Source organism: Silurus aristotelis (genome assembly GCF_946808225.1).
Source record: "Silurus aristotelis genome assembly, chromosome: 7".
NCBI classification, from domain to species: Eukaryota; Metazoa; Chordata; class Actinopteri; order Siluriformes; family Siluridae; genus Silurus; species Silurus aristotelis.
In genome coordinates this window covers 21,250,560-21,265,138 of record NC_139580.1, presented here as the reverse complement: position 1 = coordinate 21,265,138, position 14,579 = coordinate 21,250,560, and the positions used below count along the sequence as shown (strand labels likewise).

The window sequence follows — 14,579 nt, the reverse complement described above, 5'->3', positions numbered from 1 at the left end:
GGAAAAGAAAAAAAATTAAATCATTCAAATATTCTTAAACCCTTAATCTATTCTGAATTTATCTTGAATAATTCAATAGTGTCAGGTCTTTCTAACCAAGGAAATTCTGACCAAGTTCCCTCTAAAACTAAATCTCATATGTTGAACTGTAAAAAATGAAAAATAAAATAAAAAACAAACAAGCCACTCTTCCTGTTTCCTACAATCCGAGGAAACAAATAACAGGTAATTACAGGTCGGACACATTTCGACAGTTTATATAACACATCTTCCTCTGTGATTTTTCTGTTACGCGTTGTTAGATGAATGAACTGAAATGGTTATATTCCTCTGCCCCTATCGCCAGCAAGTAATTGAAGCCTTCGGAAAGGAACACAATAAGAAACAGATCAGCTCTGAGTAAATTAGACTTTATTGTTCGTAATGCACAATAAAAAAAAAAAAAAGGAAGAAAAATCCAGACATGATGAGTGTAATGATTAGGAACAATTGGACACCTTAGCTCCAAACAAAAATCATTCAACTATATGATGAACTGACTTGAGATTTCATTGCAAATGGTGCATCTAGAAAAAAAAGACTTATAAGCAAGCAGCAGAATAATTAACACCAAAGTGTGGTCTGGGGTGGGTGTGTTTTTTGGATCCATCACTATGTTTAGCACTGTCAAAGGTGTTCAATTCACACGTTTGCAATGTGCAGCTCTAAATCTCCATATCAACATTTGTTAATTAGCTAAAAGACAAGCGGATGAACACAACTAGCAAAATACACCCATCAGAAACACAGATCTGACAGTAAAAATGTACATATCGAAAACAGGTTTGAACATTTTGTTCTTCACCCTCCCCCTCCCAGTTCACCAGGTAAAATTTCCAGCTGGCATGTTGCTGTTATTTTTTGGTGGTTTTTACATTGGGCATGTTTGCTGCGGTCCGAATCAGAGTGCGACTGTTTCCATTGCCCTCGAAGTGTTGGTCAGGTTTTAGACTCACTTTATTCTATCGAACTCCTCTGCACACAGAGAACACCACGTAAATCATGCAGACATCGCTTTGACTGATGTGTGCAGTGTAGCAGGCATTTAGAATTCAGAATAATGAAACAAGGGCTAAAGTACAAGCATCGCTAAAGCTGCATCGCACAAGCATTAAACTCAAACCTGGCTACACACTAGTTCATAAGAAGCTGGTTGTTTTCTGTTATATCTGGCTGTTGATCCTACTAAGGCAACCATGAATGAATAAATGAACTCACACACCGGGCTGATTTGTCCAACCCTGGTACACTAACCGCAACATTAAAATTCAGATAAAGTACTTCAGGTACTGTGTGCAGTTTGAGTCACTCTTGACACTGTCATCATATCCTTACAATACATTTTGGCCTGCTATTAATCCTAGCAGAGGAGAAGGTGTGTAGCATAACTAAGTCACGAATTAAAAAAAATAAAAATAAAAAATAAAAAAAAAAGGTAGAAACACAGAAACTGCAGGTTACTCAGAGGAACATTAAGTAATATGACTCATGCTATACAATTCTCCACAGCACAAATTAATCTGGCAGCTCAAAGGCTGCGTCCCAATACGCTTTACTTTACTCAGGAGAGTGGCAGGTCAGTGTGACAGCTGGCAGTGTACTTGGCCATCTGAGCAGTTAACTCAGTGAAGGCACTGTAACTGCACCAGGCTATAAAAGAGAAAAAGGAAAAGAGCAGACTGTGTCTGAGAACAGCAGCTAGCTACTGTGTGCAAATAATTATTAATAATAAATCAAATTCTTATGACACTGAGTTAATCTGGATCAGTATTACTCACTCGAATTCTGGCTTCAGTCTCCTTTTTCTTGACACGTGCACTGCCCAGTGCAGCAGTCAGATTTTATGGGATATAAACTTTTATTATTCAGCTAATTGTATCAAAAATCTTTTATTAAGTGTTTAAACTTTACCGAGTTTTTCTGCCTAAGGTTACAGAGTGTGGTATTGTATGAGCGATGGGTCAGAAAACTTGCACCAAATCAGACATAGATCTAAATTATGAGCTCAACCGTTTACTGAGCGATTTTTCAGTCTAGTTGTATGTTGTAAAAATGTCGTACAGCCTATAAACAGTCCTAGACATAAAATTCACTAGGCAGGCACTGTTCTGAACACTGTATTCAACTTCTATTCATGCCAGAGAATTCCAACAAATCCAAAATGTGTTTGGCTAATTTAACCATAATGGAATGAGTTGCAACTATTAGCACATTACAAACATCACACAGAGTCATAACTGCTGCTGGTCATTTCAATCATGTCATATTGAATTCAGTCACATTCATATTTCATTAAAATGTCACACAAGAGGGGACAAAACATTGCATCAGGTTTACGCCGAAGTTCGAGAAGATTACAGAGCCATTCCCTGGTCACACTGTGAGCAATTTGATCATCTATTCCTCTACTCCCCAAATACAGATCTCATCAAACATGAAGTCTGTAAATGTGTTGCTGGCTTGAGGGAGCAGACTCTTTACTACAGCACCAGATTAAGTAAAACCAGTTTTTAAAATGCTTCTTTGACCACCCTGAACTCTATACCAAATATGATGTCCTGCACTACATCAAGGGTTGTGTTTTTACAGTCACTACAATTAAGAGAATAAAAACATTTCCAATCAGAAGCAATGGATGAATAAGGAAGTCTGCATTCGACCGAGAGCACAAGATGCTGCTTTTTGGTCCCGAGACCTGGAGGACTACAGGTCATCCACAGCCAATCTGAGAAAGAGAACCATGAAAGCCATATAGGAGTACAAATTCCTGAAAAGCTGAGCTCCAACCCTATGATCTGACAATCACCTTTTCACTACTGATGTGCTCCAACCTGAGCAGAGTAAATACCCATAAGACTGTACTGATAGCAGGGCCATGTACTCAGGGCCTGCATAATGCAGCTGGCCATGGTCTTTATGAACAATTTAGGCTGTCTTTAATCTGAGCAGTGATCCCCACACGCCCTAACACAGCTACCATTGTGTCAAAACATGCTGCTGTCAAGGCTTTCGATAACCCAACACCACCAAGTGTTTTGAGGGGTTTTTCTTTTCCTATCTGAAATCCTTTCTGACATCCATACGACAGCAACAGCATAGTTTCTTACTGAAGAAAGCTCACCTGTCTCAGATTGTGATTAACTGCTATTGTGGTATTACAAGCACACTGATAAACTGTTACGTCATCAATGTGGTATATAGTTGTGTCCAAAACTGCCCAAAATCTCACCGGTGCTCAGAGAGGGTTTATTTAAAGATATTTAGCACAAGCACTATCTACGGCAGGTGAGAAGCATTGCCAAGGACATCTCTCACCCCATTCGTGAACTGTTCGCTCTGCTCCAGGGAAGCATTATAGGAGCCTTCATTGTCACACCAGCAGGCTTAGGAACAGCTTATTCCCCTCAGCTGTCAATCTGCTGAACTCTTCAGAATGGTAGTAAACCCCCCCCCCCCCAAGCTTTGTGCACATAGTCTATTTATACACAGTTTGCACATTCTTTAACATTCACCTTACACTTATTGTATTGTATTGTATTGTTGAATTTAATTAATGTCACTAGATATATTTGTTCTCATGTACCATCACATCTGCACCTTATGTACTGAACATATCACTGTATTTATGTCTAATCATATATCATGCCAAATCCACTGTAATGCCATGTACACTTTATTGCCACCTTATTTGTCTCTTTCATTGCACTCTATCACTCTGTGCTATGCTTATATTTGCGTTTTTGGATACATGCTAACTGCTGAATGCAATTTCATTGGCTTCGAGGGAGGTGGTAGCTCAGTGGTAGAGGCATTGGACGTTGGATCGAAAGGTCACAGGTTCAAATCCCACCAACACGGAACTGCCACTGCTGGGCCCTTGAGGAAGGCCCTTAACCCTTTACTGCTCAGTTGTAAGTCGCTCTGGATAAGGGTGTCTGCCAAATACCGTAAAAAAATATATCGTATTTGTATTTTGCACAACGACAAACATGAATCAAATTTTATCTAATGCAATAACACAACCTATGATTCGATTCACTGTCAATCTTCAACAAAAACTCATCGCGGGGGTTTTGTGGCTCACTCTGCAGCATTTATGAGGTTGCAGGTGTATTACGTTTGCATGAAGGCTACAAATTTGCAGTGCGTTTCTAAAAAAAACAAATGCATATGTTGTCATTTTGATTTAGGTGTTTAATGATTTTTGCACTGCTAGAGGACAGACCCTTCACATTATGGCAGCCATTTGTTTGGGGGAGTTGTTTAAACATAATTTCTGCTTTTATTCCTAGAAACAGCTTTGGTAAAGATGTATTTTCTCCAAAAACACCGGCAATGCGCAACACCTCTAGTATAAATAAATAAATAAATAAATAAAAACCAAACTTGACAGGATTGTTTTATATATTTGAATGAATCAGTGTATCAAGACATTTTGTGTATACAAACAAAGAGCAAACAGAATGTCTTTAGCATATCCATGATGCAATTTGCTCATCCTGTGCTGCATTATTCAGCTCATGTCATCCCAGATGCACTCTCTGATTTGAGTGCACATAATAAACAGGGCTAAAAACAGTAAAAAGCTTGAGGGAGTGAGTGCAATGCTCCAGCAGTTTTGTGGCAGAGTCACAACAGTTCATGTCAGAGGAGACTCTCTTTAAGCTGAGCAGCTCGTCTCATCACATGCCTGAATGAGCTCTGTGATATGGAGACGAGATGATGGCAGCTGTCCTGTTTGCGCCCCAGCCAAAATGATTTGTTTAGGGGCATGTTAAAAAGATATTGTGGTTGAGGAGATGAGTGCACCCACGCTGCCCTACTAACGTTACATGCTTACCACAACAATTTATCCAGACAAACAGGCATGCAGATAGGTTCCAGGCATGATCGAACTGAGAGCTAAACTACAAGCTGCTACCTCAGACACAACACACATGTTGGTTTCTAATAAACTTATGTCAATATATTATTAAACAGAAAATACATTCAGACCTAATTTAAATGCAGATACAACACGTGTGCATTTACTCGGTAGAGGGTTCAGAGAGCATCTGGTTGAGACTACAGATGTGCATCAGGGAATAAAATCTCACAGAAAAAAGAAAAAAAAAAAAAAAACAGAGTGAGAGATTTTTTACTTTGACATCACACTCACTACAGAACCCAGTATGAAGCTCACAAACCAAAAGGCTTACAATTATTTTTATCCATCAGTGGCTTGCTACGGTACACTGCCTTCTCTTAGATAAACCATAAATCTGCATTATTCCTGAACATAATTCCTGATTTATACAGCCATCCTCTACATAAAGCTGACAATGACCACACACTGTGCACAGAGCAACAGATCTTCCATTTCACTATTATCTAATATACATATATTATTTTTACCAAACTAGGAAATTAATTCTACGGTCTTCTATATAGATCTTACCAGTCGTTCATACCAGGTAACATAGAGGGGGTCCACATCTCCCCCACGCAGACTCTCCATTGGTGTCCCACAAGGCTTAGTATTTGGAACTCCCCTATTCTCCCTCTATACTCACACTCTTGGTGAAGTCATATTCTCAAATAGGTTTTCTTACCACTGCTATGCTGATGACACTCAACTCATCTTCTCTTTCCCTCCTTCAGATACCACAGCTTCCGCTCAGATCTCGGCATGCCGGGTGGACATCTTCATGGATGAGTGCTCATCAACTAAAACTCAATCCTAGCAAAACCAAACTGCTGGGCACACCAGGTGATTCATCTTCAGGTCAGGATCTGAAAATATCTCTTCATAACTTTCTGCTCTCCCCTTCAGCCACCGCTTGCAACCTTTGGACAATCAGCTGTTCTTCTCCCCACATGTTGCTAATGTGACTCGGACTTGTCAATTTCTTCTCAATGAAATCTGAAGGATTTGACCATTTCTGTCCACACAGGCTTGTTCAGTCTCTTATTTCAAGACCGGACTACTGCAGCTCTCTGCTGGCTCCGTTACTCGGCCACTGCAAATGATCCAAAACGCAGCTGCACGACTTGAGTTTAACTTGCGAGAGTTCTCCCACACCACCCCATGGCTGCGCTCCCTCCACAGGCTTCCGGTAACTGCACTCATTAGATACAAAACACTAATGATTGCCTACAAAACCAAAAATGATCCAGCACCCTCTTACCTCAGAGACATTATCACTCCCGCACTGCACCACGCTGCCTGAGATCCTCCAGCACTGCTTGACTGGTACATCCTTCTCTCAGGGTAGGGTATGAGTTGAGGTAGGTATACCTCAAAGCTCTTCTCTGTTCTGGCACCAAGTTGGTGGAATGAACTTCCCTAGATGTCCGGATAGTGGCATCACTGGCTATCTTTAAACAACGGGTAAATACCCTAATTTGTCAAACACAAACTAGCACTTTTCCACGATTGCTTTGTCTTTTACATTAAAAAAAACCTTCTGCCAGAGTTTTATGCTGATTTATCTTAAATTGTAATCAGTGTAGATTTATTCGTTGATATATACTCAAAGCACTTTTGCATGTCGCTCTGGACAAAAGCGTCTGCTAAATGTTATAAATGTAAATGTCTTCTTAAAAAAAAAAAAAAAAAAAAAAAAAATAACATGCAGGTCTAATAAAGGAAAGATTTAGATGACCTTCTGCAAGTTTCCCCCATCTTAACACATAATCTCTTGTCATTCTTCAACCATTGATCAGACTGTCCCGGCGGCCAGCTCTAGCAGAAGTCCTGCCTGTTCCAAACCTCGTACAGTTAAGATTTTAAGGCCACTGTGCACTTGGGAATCATTAATGCTGGATAACTTTTTATAACCTTCCCCAGATCTGTGCCTCGACACTCTTTAGTGTGACAAACAAATCAACAACAATCCAGAAAACCCAGGATTCCTTCACACCAAGGCCTTCAATGGTATCCTAGATGAAATAAACCACCTCCTAATACCATCATGATGACACCACAACTACAGAAACCATGAATATTATACAGAAGTGTAACAGAGCAGACAGGTATCTCATGCAGTGAGAATGAAAGCCGTTGCTAAAGCAAGAAACCCAATAAACACAATTCAACAAGTCTCCTTTTACTATAGACACAGATGCACCTCCGGTATAGTCAAGTGGCTTTTATTGTCATTTCTACTAATAACAGTGGTACACAGTAAAAACGAGACAACGTTCCTCCGGAACCCTGGTGCTACACTAAACAATAACATAAAGCTACAACACAACACAAGCTACATAAAGTGCATCGAGTGCAACCTAGTGCAAACAGTGCAGACAAAAAAACAGTACAGACAGACAACACGAGACAAGACACAAAACCAAGAGCACCAACCAGTAAACCTACTGTATACTTGGTTATACAGTACTGTGAACTGTAAAAACTATACCCGGAAGTGAATATAAGAAACACAATGTAGTGCAAAAATACAGCAGCAGTCAAGATGTGCAGAAGACAGCATGTAAACAGTGTAGTATAATATAATAAAGTCAAAGGTGCAAAAAAAAAGCATGTAAACAATATAGTAGTATAATCTCGATCAGAAGCATCAATATCAACCTCATTAATCCTCCCTGGGTTTTTTTTCCACTTGCAAATTGTGTGATTTTGTGCGAATTGTACAGGAAAGAAAAACGCAAAAGTACAACTGGTTCCTGAAAAAGGTAAACAAGTTTCGAACTGTTTTGGCTGAACTGTCCTCACGATGTCCATCTTTTTTTCAGAAAAGTCCGTTTTGTAAATGTCCTTAGCTGAGACCAAATCAATTTTAGTTTGCTACAGATGCCGGGATGCAGATTTTTGAATGACCATGAGCCACTTTGTGTGTATAGTTTCCGGATATAACAGTTACAATTCCTGGCGTTCAACCAGGCCGGCAAAAAAGTTGAAAAAGAAAACAAGTTAGCAAAACATTACCCTGTTAGCCAACGGCTAAATGCATCATAGCCGAGCTAAACAAAACCCAAAAGACTCTCTCAACGCTTGAGAGCAGATATTAATATAAATATTTTGTTAGTGTATAGGTTTATTGACAGGTCGCTGGGGTTAAAGACACACAGCAGTGTTACTCACATTAGCGAGTCGCGCGCTGCTCTGCGTCTGAAACTCTCCTCCTGCAGTTTGATGTGTGCGCGCGAGGCGGAGGAAGTGAAACGTCACGTGGAGGAGGCGGGGCTTCTCACTGTGTACGCCACTACTGCTCTGAACATATACTGTGTGTGTATAAGGGCCCTGCTATTTATTATTTTTTAAAGTATTTATTTTTTATTTTGGGATCAATCCACAATGATTTCAAGATTCGTTTAGAAAACATGTTCCTTCAAGTTCTTAAATGAAATAGTGAATAAATATTTTGTTTGTAATTTACCCTAACACACCATCAAATTATATTATATGCATAGATTTATGGTGCCCCCTTACTTTGTCTTTTTTTTGTCTTTTTTTTTTTTTTTTTTTTTTTTTTTTTTAATAATAAATAAAATAAATAATAATAATAAATGTAAAAAAAAAAATAGACCCTAGACCTAAGTGACACCAGCCTCATGTTGCAAAATTTTCCTAAACACAGCTTGGATGGTGTTAATTTTATGCAGCTTTGTTTCACAAACTTTGCCAATTGTCCTATTCATGACGGTATGCCAGACTCTGTGCTAAATACGTGCGATTATCCAACATGTCTCTTTAGGCTTAGGCTTTGACTTCTTCCCTGGCAATTGTTAGTGACAGAAATGAAGGTGGCAGCTTTTCTAAATCATTACTCGCCTCCTTTTCTCACTCGCTGACCCTTTTTTTATTACACACTGGCAGTGACTCACTGTGTTACTGCATCTCTTCTCCCAGCATAACATTCAATATGCTGCTCTTTTCTCTGTCACCTCGTGTTTGCCACCAGATCAGCCATAATGTGAGGTCAGGGTTATTTTTAGGTCAGAGAGTTCACAATCTGTTAATGCCAATATGCAAAGTAGTTAGGCAGTAATGCTTTGGTGAATGTTATTTCGTTTCAGCAAATCCACTTTCGAATTTGGTAATAAAGATCATGCTTTTTAGCATATGCATGTATAGGTTAAAAAACAGTTGTAATTTCTAACTACCTCTGAATAGACTATGAAGATTGCATATTATCAAGAAAGCTAAAAATAAATTAACCTTCACAAAATCATGCTCAGGTCACAATATGCTTATCTGCTGGACTGCATGTCACTGAAATCTGTTGGAATTATGTTCGTAATGTAAAGTAATCCCATTAAGCAGCCTCTAGAGAGGGCAAAGCAGATTAACAATGTCAGACTAATAAGAATCAGCTAGCCGTGACGCTAGTCTACAAATCCCAATAGTCCGATTTGTGGCGACAGACACAAAGAGTAAGAGAGTAATATACACAGTGAGAAGCTTTATTAAAAGATGGTATCTCAGGTGTGCTAAACACAAGGTCTACAGTAAATTTACTCAATAATACATCCACAATTCAGTGATTATACAATCAGCAAATGTGCTACTTATACAGTATTGCATCATATAGATGGGAATATAGGATACGATTAAAAGATGGATTAAATAAAAGTATGGTGGAACTCTCCTCCTCCTCATCCTCCTCCTCCTGTTTTCTCTTTTTTTGAAGAATTAAGGTATATATTATGAAAGAAATATAATTGTAAAATAAAAAATAATAATTACACAAATGATCAAAATATGAGGTGAAAATCAAATAAAAACATATATGTGAAAGTAAATATGAACATATCGGTTAAAACATGATATTACAAGGCATTACTTTTAACATCACTTAATAACAGTACTTCCACAATTCATACATATTAGGCATTATATTGTAGTGCAGGTTTGGACACACCAATGGTAACTAGATTTCTGCTGTAATATTTAGATACTGCTTTGATTTTTTTTTATAGAGCTGCTTTATATAGTACGTTAGGCAAATGTCTATGTCTTAACAATAAATATACATAGAAATATTAATATTACACAATAATAAACATTTGCTTTCAGAACACATACAGCATGAGCAGTGTGGCAGGAATGACAGCTTCACCAGAGCACATTAGAAACTTATTATGAACTCTGGTTGAAACCTCACTTAAGTCACTTTCCTGATGAAATGTCACTTGTTTATGGGCAGTAACTCAACTCAGATAGGGTCCCAATGAGACCATTAACTAAAGGGACAATGTTTTACACACTCACTTCCATGTGTTCAGAGGAACGAGTTTTAGCCTTGTTTCTCAAGCCTGTAAGTGTACCCGTGAGCCCAAACCATGCGTCTCATGGAATAAACAGTGCTGTAAAATGGGTGAACCTGCCCACTGACATGGAGATCACCTTTTTATGGGGTGATCATAAATTATACACATTCTGGTGGAAAATACATATGCAAGATGATTTACAAGACAAGCAGAATATTTTTCTGTACTTCGAGAACCACAGGGGTTCATGTATGTAGTGACATCTACTGTATAGTAGAGCATTTTTGGGTTGCTTCAAGCAAGGCCAGAATATGTTCCACACTTTATTGCATTACTAGTATGAACTGCTGTACTATAACTCCACACATCGATCTCAAGGCATTCCCTGAAAAACACTTTTTCTGGATGGAACATGTGTTGCTCTAAAATCTGTATATAACATTCAGCATTGATGAACCTTTTTCAAATTTAGTCTGGAGGATGTGGTGTCAATTGTTTCCAAAAAGAAATTACAAATTTGATTCGTCTGACCACAGAACAGTTTTCTACTTTGCCTCAGTATATTTTAAATGAGCTTTGGCCCAGAGACGATGAGGGTGTTTCTGGACCATGTTCACACATGCCTTCTTTTTTGTATGATTATTGCAAACTGTGTTCACAGACAATGATTTTTTTGGAGGTGTTTATAAGCCAATGCAGTGATTTCCATTACAGAATCATGACTGATTTAAATGTCGCCTGAGGGCCTTAAAATCATGGGCATCCAATATTGATTCCTTGTCCCTTGTGCACAGAGATTTCTTCAGAATCTGAAGAATTTTATGATATTATTTACTGTACTTGATATTTAATGAGACATTCAACTGTTTTGCAATTTTATGTTGAGAAACATTATTCTGAAATAGTTCCACAATTTGTAGACACACAGATTTAGTGAAGCTCTGCCCATCTTTACTTTTTATAGACTCTGCCTCACTAAGGTACACAATTTACTATGTCTTAACAATAGATATAAAAAATATTAATATTACACAATAATACACATTTGCTTCTAGAACACCTACACACATACAGCATGAGCAGTGTGGCAGGAATGACAGCTTCACCAAAGCACATTAGAAACTTATTATGAACTTGCTCTGGTTGAAACCTCACTTGAAATTTCCTGATGAAATGTCACTTATTTATGGGCAGTAACTCAACTCAGATAGGGTCCCAATGAGACCATTAAGTAAAGGCACAGTATTTTGTACACTCACTCCCATGTGTTTAGAGGAACGAGTTTTAGCCTTGTTTCTCAAGCCTGCAAGTGTACCTGTGAGCCCAAGCCATGCTCATGAAAGAAACAGAGCTGTAAAATGGGTGAACCTGCCCACTGACATGGAGTGATAATTTTATATTATAAATTATACACATTCCGTTGGAAAATATGCAAGACAATTTACAAGACAAGCAAAATATTTTCCTCTACTTGGAGAACCACAGGGGTTCATATATGTAGTGATCTACTGTATAGAAGAGCAATTTGGGTGGCTTCAAACAGGGCCAGAATATGTTCCACACTTTAATGCATTACTAGTATGAGCTGCTGTACCATAATTCCACACATCCATCTCCAATTTTGCTGAACTAGGAGTTGAAATAAGATTCCCATTTAACATCATTCAACATCTCAGAGCTCTGAAATTACCAGAATCTTCTTCTTCTTCTTCTTTCGGATGCTCCCATTAGGGGTCGCCACAGCGGATCATCCGTCTCCATACCACCCTGTCCTCTATATCTGCCTCTTTTACACCAACTACCTGCATGTCTTCCCTCACCACATCCATGAACCTCCTCCTTGGCCTTCCTCTTTTCCTCCTACCTGGTGGCTCCATCTTCAGCATTTTTCTACCAATATAATTCATGTCCCTTCTCTGCACATGTCCAAACCATCTCAATCTCGCCTCCCTCACCTTGTCACCAAAACATCCTACATGCACTGTCCCTCTAATAAACTCATTTCTAATCTTGTCCATCCTCGTCACTCCTAACGAAAACCTCAACATCTTCAGCTCTGCTACCTCCAGCTCCACCTCCTGTTTTTTACTCAATGCCACTGTCTCTAATCCATACAACATCGCAGGTCTCACCACAGTCCTATAAACTTTCCCTTTCATTCTTGCAGATACTCTTCTATCACAAATCACTCCTGTCACTCTTCTCCACCCACTCCACCCTGCCTGCACTCTTTTCTTTACTTCTCTAACACACTCTCCATTACTTTGCACTGTTGACCCCAGGTACCTGAACTCCTCCACCTTCTCCACCTCTTCTCCCTGCAACCACATCACTTCACTGCCCTCCCTCTCATTCACACACATGTACTCTGTCTTACTCCTACTGACTTTCATTCCCCTTCTCTCCAGCGCATATCTCCACCTCTCCAGGCTCTTCTCAACCTGCTCTCTACTCTCACCACAAATCACAATATCATCTGCAAACATCATAGTCCAGGGAGACTCCTGTCTGACCCCGTCCGTCAACCTGTCCATCACCACTGCAAACAGGAAAGGGCTCAGGGCCGATCCTTGATGCAGTCCAACCTTCACCCTGAACCAGTCTGTCGTACCTACTGCACACTTTACTGCCGTCACACTGTCCTCATACATGTCCTGCACCACCCTCACATACTTCTCTGACACACTTGACTTCCTCATACAATACCACAACTCCTCTCTCGGCACCCTGTCGTACGCTTTCTCTAAATCCACAAATACACAATGCAGCTCCTTCTGTCCTTCTCTATACTTCTCCATCAACATCCTCAAAGCAAATAAGGCATCTGTGGTGCTCTTCCTCGGCATGAAACCATACTGTTGCTCACAGATGGTCACCTCTTCTCTCAGCCTGGCTTCCACTACTCTTTCCCATAACTTCATGGTGTGACTGATCAACTTAATTCCCCTGTAGTTACTGCAGGTCTGCACATCTCCCTTATGCTTAAAGATCGGTACCAGCACACTCCTTCTCCATTCCTCAGGCATCCTCTCCCCTTCCAGAATCCTGTTACACAATCTGGTTAAAAACTCCACTGCCATCTCTCCTAAACATCTCCACGCTTCTACCGGTATGTCATCTGGTCCAACCGACTTTCCATTCTTCATCCTCTTAATCGCTGCTCTCACTTCCTCCTTACTAATCCTATCTACATCCTGCTTCACCAACTCCACATCCTCCAACCTTCTCTCTCTCTGATTTTCCTCATTCATCAGCTGCTCAAAATACTCCCTCCATCTTCTCAACACACTCTCCTCACTAGTCAACACATTTCCCTCTCCATCCTTTATTGCTCTAACTTGCAGTACATCCTTCCCAGCTCGGTCCCTCTGCTTGGCCAATCGGTATAAATCCTTTTCTCCTTCCTTAGTGTCCAACCTCTTATACAGTTCCTCATATGCCTTTTCCTTGGCTTTCGCCACATCCCTTTTAACCTGCTGCCGCATCTCCTTGTACTCCTGCCTACTCTTCTCATCACTCTGTCGATCCCACTTCTGTTTTGCCAATCTCTTTCCCCTAATGCTCTCCTGCACTTCCTCATTCCGCCACCACGTCTCCTTGTCTTGCTTTCTATTTCCAGATGTCACACAAAGTACTTTTCTAGCTGCCTCCCTCATCACTCCTGCAGTAGTTGCCCAATCATCCGGCACCTCTTCACCACCACCAAGCCCCTGTCTGACCTCTTCCCTGAACCTCACACTACACTCTTCCTCCTTCAGTTTTCACCATCTTATTCTTCTTTCAAACCTTACTTTTCTCCTCTTCTTCTTCACCTCCAAAACCATCCTACAGACCACCATCCGATGCTGTCTAGCTACACTGTCCCCCGCCAACACCTTACAGTCTCCAATCTAATACAGACGCCTTTCTCCTCTCCTTCTCCTCCTTTGGCCAACAGTAGCCCAATTTCCACCGGTACCCTGTCGGCTAACGATACCTGTGGCGGTCGTTGTTAACCCGGGCCTCGACCGATCCGGTATGAAATTCTCATTTGTGATCCGCATATTTGATTTAGCACATGTTTTACGCTGGATGCCCTTCCTAATGCAACCCTCCCCATTTACCCGGGCTTGGGACCGGCACTAAGAGTACACTGGCTTGTGCCCCCCTAATGGCTGGGTTTCTGAAATTACCAGAATACCTCATAATAATCTAAATATTATAATATCATAATATCATCAGGAAATATTTGTTCAGTCATTTAATTTTATATTTAAATTAACTTTTGGCCTGTTAACTGTTATTTTCTAATGTGAAAGCAATTCGACTTGTGATTATGCTTAATTAGCCGG

The 14,579-nt window shown here is 40.0% G+C and overlaps 1 protein-coding gene across 5 annotated transcripts in view; it reads right to left on the bottom strand.

Annotated features, from left to right (window-relative positions):
• The window catches only part of pot1 (protection of telomeres 1 homolog), a 32,843-nt gene extending 24,605 nt beyond the window's left edge, over positions 1-8,238 (bottom strand). For 4 of the 5 annotated variants that reach the window (XM_083545995.1, XM_083545997.1, XM_083545998.1 and 1 more), the window contains exon 1: positions 8,120-8,238. The gene's annotated coding sequence lies outside the window, so the exon portion shown is untranslated. Of the gene's footprint in view, positions 1-6,206; positions 6,281-8,119 lie in introns of those variants that run through there. The other variant, XM_083545996.1, reaches the window with a different exon arrangement.
• Positions 8,239-14,579: the final 6,341 nt, after the last annotated feature.